The following is an 8,593-nucleotide window of genomic DNA, read 5'->3' as shown; positions in this document are numbered from 1 at the left end:
TATGGGGTCTTATCATTATCCAAGAGCTACTCTACTGTGTCCTGAAGTCTTGCTCCAGAAATGCCTCTGCTTATTCAATACCTCCTCTGTATTTCTTCTACTACCATTTTACAATGGCACTCTTGGACACTCCACCACTGCCTCTGCCATGGCCATCTCTGGAGCCATTTGATTCACTGAAGGGGTCTGGGATCCATGCAAAATTCCTTTTAGGGAACCAGACTCTGGATATACTACACACTTTTCTCTGGCCATCCCAGTTCTGCTTTTCTCTAAGTCTTTCCCTCCAGATCTCTAGCTTTCTTTAAAAAATTTTTTTAATAATAGCTTTTTATTTTCAAAATACATGCAAAGATAGTTTTCAAGACTCACCCCCTGCAAAACCTTGTGTTTCAAATTTTTCTCCCTCCTTTCTCCTCCTCTCTCTCCTCCAGACAACAAGTATTCCAATATAGATTAAACATGTGCAATGCTTCCAAACATATTTCTACATTTATCAGTACTGCACAAGAAAAATCAGATCAAAAAGAAAAAAATGAGAAAAAAGCAAGCAGACAATAACAAAAAAGGTGAAAATACTATGTTGTGATTCATATTCAGCCCCTAGAGTCTTCTTTCTAGATGCAGATGACTCTCTCTATCCCAAGTCTATTGGAATTGGCCTTAATCATCCTATTGTTGAAAAGAGCCACATCCATCAGAATTGATCATCATATAATCTTGTTGCTGTATACACACATCTCCTGGTTCTGCTCCTTTCACTTAGTATAAGTTCATGTAAGTCTCTCCAAGCCTTTCTGAAATCCTCCTGTTGGTCATTTCTTACAGAGCAATAATATTCCATAACATTCATATACCATAATTTATTCAGCCATTCCTCAATCGATGGGCATCCACTCGGCTTCCAGTTCCTTGACATTAAAAAAAGTGCTGTCTGTCTAGCTTTGTTTTAAAAAAAAAACCAAATCTGCATCTCATATCAAAAGATATGAATAGTTTTTACAATAAAAAATTCAAGCTATCAATAACGATATGAATACTACACATCACTAATAATTAGATAAAATAATTTGAGGCACTTCTTCATATTTCTCAAATTTTCACTTCCATGTACTCTATGATCCAGCAACATTGGCCTTTCTGCTGTTTTTCAGACATAACACTCCATTTCAGCAAACTAGCTCTTTTCAATTTGGAACTGCTCTCACTTCTCACCTCTATCTCCTCTAGGGGATGGGGCTTCCTTTAAGACTCAGCTCAATGCCACTTCTGGGTCTGCATCCCAAAGAGATCATAAAAGAGGTAAAAGGACCCATGTATGCAAAAATGTAGCAGCTCTTTTTGTTGTGGCAAGAAACTGGAAATTGACTGGGTGCCCATTGATTGGGGACTAGCTGTCTAAGTTATGGTATATGAATGTTATGGAATATTTTTGTTTGATAAGAAATGATGAGCAGGCTGGTTTTAGAAAAGCCTGGAAAGAGTTACATGAACTGACGTGAGTGAAGTGAGTTGTACCAGGAAAACTTCATATACAGTAACAAGTTTATGTGATGATCAACTATGAAAGACTTAGCTTGTCTCAGTGATGCAAGACAATTCCAATAGATTTGGAATGGAAAATGCCATCTGCATCCAACTGAATGCAGATTGAAGGATTCTGTTTTCACCTTTTGTTATTGTTGTTTTTTCTTTCTTCTGGTTTTTCCCTTTTGTTTTGATTTTTCTTTCACAATATGACTAATGTGGAAATGTGTTTAAAATGATTGTATATGTATAACTTGTATCAGATTGTTTGCTGTCTTGGGGAGGAGAGAAGGAAGAAAGGGAGGGAGAAAAAATTTGGAACTCAAAATATTACAAAAGTGAATGCTAAAAACTATGTTTACATATAAATAGAAAAAATAAAATACTATTAAGTGGGGAAAAAAGAAAGTTCTAAAAATGAAGGGGGATAAAGACCCAACTCAAATCCCTCATTCTACAGTTCTTCCCTGGTCTTCCTTACTGCTAGTGCTTTCTCTCTGAGATTACTTTTCATCTACTCTGTCTATAGCTTGTATGTATATAGTTGTTTGCATGTTGTCTCTCCCATTACAATGGGAGCTCCTTGAGATCAAGGACCATGTTTTTGCCCCTTTTTTCATATCTTTACCACTTAGTGCAGTACTTGGCACACAGTAAGTGCCTAATAAACGCTTGTTGATTGGCTGATTTGAAATACTGTCATAGTCAATATTGTAGGACCATGGAAAATCAAGTATGCTAATACACTCTTGATAGAGCTACAATTTACCTGACCATTTTTAAAATCAATTCGAAATTAACCAAGAAATATTATTTAACTATTTCTATCCTTTAACCTAAAGATGCCATTACTGAGCAGATAGTCCAAATAGGATAATGATAGGAAGAATCCACATATAACAAAATATTCAGCACAATACTTTTTATAGGACCAAAAAGTATAAACAAAGTCAATGCCCAGCAATTGGAGAACGGCTGAATACATTGTGCCATCTGTACTTAAGGGACTACACCATTGGACAAAAAAACAGAAACTATGAGGAATTCAAAGAATCCTGGGAATATACATATAAACTTATAACAAATGAAGTAAAGAGAAGCATGAGTATAGTATATACAATGATCACAATGGCATAAATAAAAACAACACTAAAAGGAAATGAAATTCAGATTAATTTCAGGGACCAGTTGAGGGTGGGGTGGGAAGGAGAAGGCTATATAGGGTAATACTGCATATACTGTCAGACATGGACAATTTGTAGATCCATTTTGCTAAATCATTTTTTTGGGGGGGTTACAAAGCAGAGTTTTTTATGCTTAGAGAATGAATGAGGAAGTACCCATGAAATAAAAATCAGAAGACATCAGCAAACCTTTTTTTTTTTTTAAAGCAAAGTCTTTTTTGAACGTTAAAATACTATTGGATTATGAGTTATTATTATTTATATTACTACCATCAGCCAGGTGTCTTATGGTGCTTCACATTAGACTTAAGGGCATTCTTAGTGAAATTACTTGGCATAGGAAACAAAAATCCATTTCATAGTTAGCAGGGACTTTGTATTTGAATTTCAGCATCCAGATTTGGGTTAGAATTGGAATCAAATCTCTCACTATCAATCAGTATGCCAAGTATTGTGAGAGATGCTAAAGTTACAAATATAAAAGCAAAATGGTCCCCATATTCAGGCTTACATTGTAATAAGAGTATACAACACATATAGAGGAGTTCTTCTAAGAAAGGAGTTTTGGTCTAGGGTTATAGAGATAATGAATGGAACCACTGGGCAACCACTGGGTAGTAGATAGTTATAAATTACTAAGGAACAAAGATAGATATTGATCTGATTATTGTTGCCCAAACAAAAATGAGAAGCAGAAGGGGTAGTAAAAGGAGGATGAAATAAACTTCTGCCAAATGGTAAGGTGCCTATTCTAGGTACGCCATGAGATATGACTCAGAATCTGGAATCAGCTAGATGTAATGGGTTGAAATAATTTTTGACCTATCAATCAGAAAACTCATCCTCAAAGTAAAGTACTAAAGTTAAGTGTGTTAATTTCCATAAGGTTGGGCTTCTGGAACATCTCTATTCCTGGTGGGGAGAAAAGGTGCAGCAGTTTCAGATAGCAAGACACCCACATTGAGTCTAGTCTAATCCTATCCAGAAGACCAAGCTTCGGATTCCAACTTTGTTCCATAGTACTTCTGGGATCTTGAATACTTACATCATTTAACCACTTAGGCCTTGGGGACCTCATCTATGAAATAAGGAAGTTGGGAGAGATGATCTGAGAGATCTGGTTCTAAAAGCTAGTACTAGGAATCTGAGTGCAGCCACCAAGTTCAGAGGTTGTCTGATAGGAAGCTGGGCTCTAGCAACTCTAACAGCATGGCTGATGAGCTGAGAGAGGAGCAGACTGCAGAATTCAAAGAAGCCTTTTCACTATTTCACATGGATAGAGATGATACTATAACAACAGAGGAATTGGAATTGTAATGAGGTCACTTGGGCAGAACCCCACAGAAGCTGAGTTACAAGATATGATTAATGAAGTAGATGCAGATGGTAATGGCCCAATTGACTTTCTGGAATTTCTGAATACTATGGCAAAAAAAAAATGAAAGACACAGACTGCGAAGAAGAAATTAGATCTTTGTAGATGATATGATGGTATACTTAGAGAACCCTAGAGATTCTACGAAAAAGCTATTAGAAATAATCCATAACTTTAGCAAAGTTGCAGGTTATAAAATAAATCCCCATAAATCCTCAGCATTTTTATACATCACCAACAAAATCCAACAGCAAGAGATACAAAGAGAAATTCCATTCAGAATAACTGTCGACAGCATAAAATATTTGGGAATCTATCTACCAAAGGAAAGTCAGGAATTATATGAGCTAAATTACAAAAAACTTTCCACACAAATAAAGTCAGACTTAAACAATTGGAAAAATATCAAGTGCTCCTGGATAGGTCGAGCAAATATAATAAAGATGACAATACTCCCTAAACTAATCTATTTATTTAGTGCTATACCAATCAGACTTCCAAGAAAATATTTTAATGATCTAGAAAAAATAACAACAAAATTCATATGGAATAATAAAAGGTCAAGAATCTCAAAAGAATTAATGAAAAAAATATCAAATGAAGGTGGCCTAGCTGTACCTGATCTAAAACTATATTATAAAGCAGCAGTCACCAAAACCATTTGGTATTGGCTAAGAAATAGATTAGTTGATCAGTGGAACAGGTTAGGTTCACAAGACAGAATAGTCAAATATAGCAATTTAGTGTTTGACAAACCCAAAGATCCTCATTTTTGGGATAAGAACTCATTATTTGACAAAAACTGCTAGGATAACTGGAAATTAGTATGGCAAAAATTAGGCATGGACCCACACTTAACACCGTATACCAAGATAAGATCAAAATGGGTCCATGATTTAGACATAAAGAACGAGATTATAAACAAATTGGAGGAACATAGGATAGTTTATCTCTCAGACTTGTGGAAGAGGAAGAAATTTGTGACTAAAGACGAACTAGAGACCATTATTGATCACAAAATAGAAAATTTTGATTACATCAAATTAAAAAGCTTCTGTACAAACAAAACTAATGTAAACAAGATTAGAAGGGAAGCAACAAACTGGGAAAACATCTTCACAGTTAAAGGTTCTGATAAAGGCCTCATTTCCAAAATATATAGAGAACTGACTCTAATTTATAAGAAACCAAGCCATTCTCCAATTGATAAATGGTCAAAGGATATGAACAGACAATTTTCAGATGATGAAATTGAAATCATTACCACTCATATGAAAGAGTGTTCCAAATCATTATTAATCAGAGAAATGCAAATTAAGACAACTCTGAGATACCACTACACACCTGTCAGATTGGCTAAGATGACAGGAAAAAATAATGATGATTGTTGGAGGGGATGTGGGAAAACTGGGACACTGATTCATTGTTGGTGGAGTTGTGAACGAATCCAACCATTTTGGAGAGTAGTTTGGAACTATGCTCAAAAAGTTATCAAACTGTGCATACCCTTTGATCCAGCAGTGTTTCTACTGGGCTTATACCCCAAGGAGATACTAAAGAAGGGAAAGAGACCAGTATGTGCCAAAATGTTTGTGGCAGTCCTGTTTGTAGTGGCTAGAAGCTGGAAACTGAGCGGATGCCCATCAATTGGAGAATGGTTGGGTAAATTGTGGTATATGAATGTTATGGAATATTATTGTTCTGTAAGAAATGACCAGCAAGATGAATACAGAGAAGCTTGGAGAGAATTACATGAACTGATGCTAAGTGAAATGAGCAGAACCAAGAGATCATTATATACGTCAACAACGATACTGTATGAAGATGTAATCTGATGGAAGTGGACTTCTTTGACAAAGAGACCCAATTCAGTTTCAGTTGATTAATGATGGACAGAAGCAGCTACACCCAAAGAAAAAAAACACTGGGAAATGAATGTAAACTGTTTGCATTTTTGTTTTTCTTCCCGGGTTATTTCTACCTTCTGAATCCAATTCTCCCTGTGCAACAAGAAAACTGTTTGGATCTGCACACATACATTGTATCTAGGATATACTAGGACATATTCAACATATATAGGACTGCTTGCCATCTAGGGGAGGGGGTGGAGGGTGGGAGGGAAAAATCGGAACAGAAGTGAGTGCAAGGGATAATGTAAAAAAAATTACCCTGGCATGGATTCTGTCAATAAAAAGTTACTACAATAAAAAAAAATTTAAAAAAAAGATGGATGTTCCTAATTAAAAAAAAAAGAAGAAATTAGAGAAGTATTCCGTGTATTTGACAAGTATGGCAATGGTTATATTAGTGCAGCAGAATTTTGCTGTGTGATGACAAAATCTTGGAGAGAAGTTAACAAAGAGGTTGATGAAATGATCAGGGAAGCAGATACTGATGGTGATGGTCAAGTAAACCATGAAGAGTTTGTACAAATGATGACAGCAAAGTGAAGACATTGTAAAGAATGTGTGAAATTTCTTGTACAAAATTGTTTATTTGCCTTTACTTTGTAATTTTTCTGTAAAAGTCTCTTCCCCTCCCCCACCACCGTCAAAAAAGATATGCATATGCTGTAATTAGGACTTCATTCCTCTGTGTTTTTCTTTCCCTTATCAATTGTGCTCTGAAACTTCATTTTGGAAAATTGATCAAGTAAAATATGTTGCATGTGGCTTACTCAGAACATATCTAAGCTTTTCTGCATATTTAAACTTAGATGGAGTTGGTCAAATGAGGGAACATCTGGGTTATGTCTCTCTCTTTTTTTTAAAGAAGTAGTTATCTTTAGGAGCTGTCAGCATGTTGTTGTTGAAGTGTGGAGATGTATCTCTGCGTGGACTATGGACTATGTACTTAAAAGTTGCACTCTAGAAAAAAGGGCGTATTCCCCAGGTACTCATACACTATTTTGTTTACTGCTGGTCCTGTACCAGAAAACATTTTTTTCTATTGTTACTTGCCTTTTGAACTTTATCTAGCCAATTATTTTTTAAAAATCACCTTATGATACAATTTGCCTTCAAATCTATTGCAAGTTGTGTATTTGTTTTCCAATTTAAAAAATAGTTACAAATGTGCCCAAAGAGCTATCAAACTGTGCATACCCTTTGATCCAGCAGTGTCTCTACTGGGTTTATTTCCAAAGAGATCTTAAAGGAGAGAAAGGGACCTACATGTGCAAAAATGTTTGTGGCAGCCCTCTTTGTAGTGGCAAGCAACTGGAAACTGAGTGGATGCCCAACAGCTGAGAATAAGTTACGGTACATGAATGTGATGGAATATTATTATTCTCTAAGAAAGGATCAGCAGGATGCTTTCAGAGAGGCCTGGGAGACTTACAAGGACTGATACTGAGTGAATTGAGCAGAAGCAAGAGAATATTGTACATAGCAACAACAAAATTATGTGATAATCAATTCTGATGAATGTGCCTCTTCTCAACATTGAGGTGATTCATGCCACTTCTAATAGTCATGATGAAGAGAGCTTATCTGTATCCAGAGAGAGCACTGCAGAGATTGCATGTGTTTCACAACATAGTATTTTCACTTTTTTGTTGTTCTTTGCTTGCTTGTTTTTTTCTCTCATTTTTTCCTTTTTGATCTGATTTGTTGTGTAGCATAATAAATGTGGAAATATGTTTAGAAGAATTGCATATGTTTAATCTATATTGGTTTGCTTGATGTCTAGGGGAGGGGGGAACTGAGGAGGGAAGGAGAAAAATTTGGAACACAAGGTTTTGCAAGGGGGAATGTTGAAAACTATCTTTGCATGTATTTTGGAAAACAAAAATTTATTATTATGAGAGAGAGAGAGAGAGAGAGAGAGAGAGAGAGAGAGAGACAATGAGAATGAATGTGTATGTCAAAACAACTGCAATGGCCTGGGGTGTAGAAGATGATCTTCATGTCTTAGATGTCAGACCAACTTCTAAGCACGCCATAGAACCTGCTTCAGCAGCATTCATGGCCTGCAAAACAAATTGTTTTTATCTACTCATTCTGCCACGGGAAGTCTTCATATGCTTGGGGTAGACACCCACCTCACTGACAGGTTTTAGGCCTGTTGAGTACCATTCCCTTAGTATAGCCCATCTATCAATGGTTTTACTGGCTTCTGTGCATGCTAGAGCTTCCTGGACATCAAAAGTAGATGAGCAGTCTTGAGAAGGCTCAGTAAGCCCTCTCGCCAGGGGGCTGCTCCTCTGGCAGTCCTCTATATATACCAATGTTGTTTCTACTGAGAAATCAAAGAATGCCCATGTCATCAATCTGGCATTGCCTTTAACAATTACATTAATGTCTTGCATGATTCATATATAAATGTGTGTGGATAAGTTTATGCATATATACAGAAGTATAAATGTATATATATATATATATATATATATATATATAATATGCCTATGTATATGTAGATATAGCCATACATCTATATGTAGATTTGATGTTTCAGTGGAACATATATGCACATGTACAACTTTCTATAATTCTTCATCTCATCCATC

General features: G+C 36.0%; 1 pseudogene; it reads left to right on the top strand.

The window, feature by feature from the left end:
* The first annotated feature begins 3,905 nt into the window (after nt 1-3,905).
* LOC111721609 lies at nt 3,906-6,584 on the top strand (annotated as a pseudogene).
* Nucleotides 6,585-8,593: the final 2,009 nt, after the last annotated feature.

This window comes from Sarcophilus harrisii, chromosome X (genome assembly GCF_902635505.1).
Source record: "Sarcophilus harrisii chromosome X, mSarHar1.11, whole genome shotgun sequence".
Classification (NCBI taxonomy): domain Eukaryota; kingdom Metazoa; phylum Chordata; class Mammalia; order Dasyuromorphia; family Dasyuridae; genus Sarcophilus; species Sarcophilus harrisii.
Note: the sequence above shows the minus strand (reverse complement) of the source record. Positions and strands in the feature narration are given on the sequence as shown.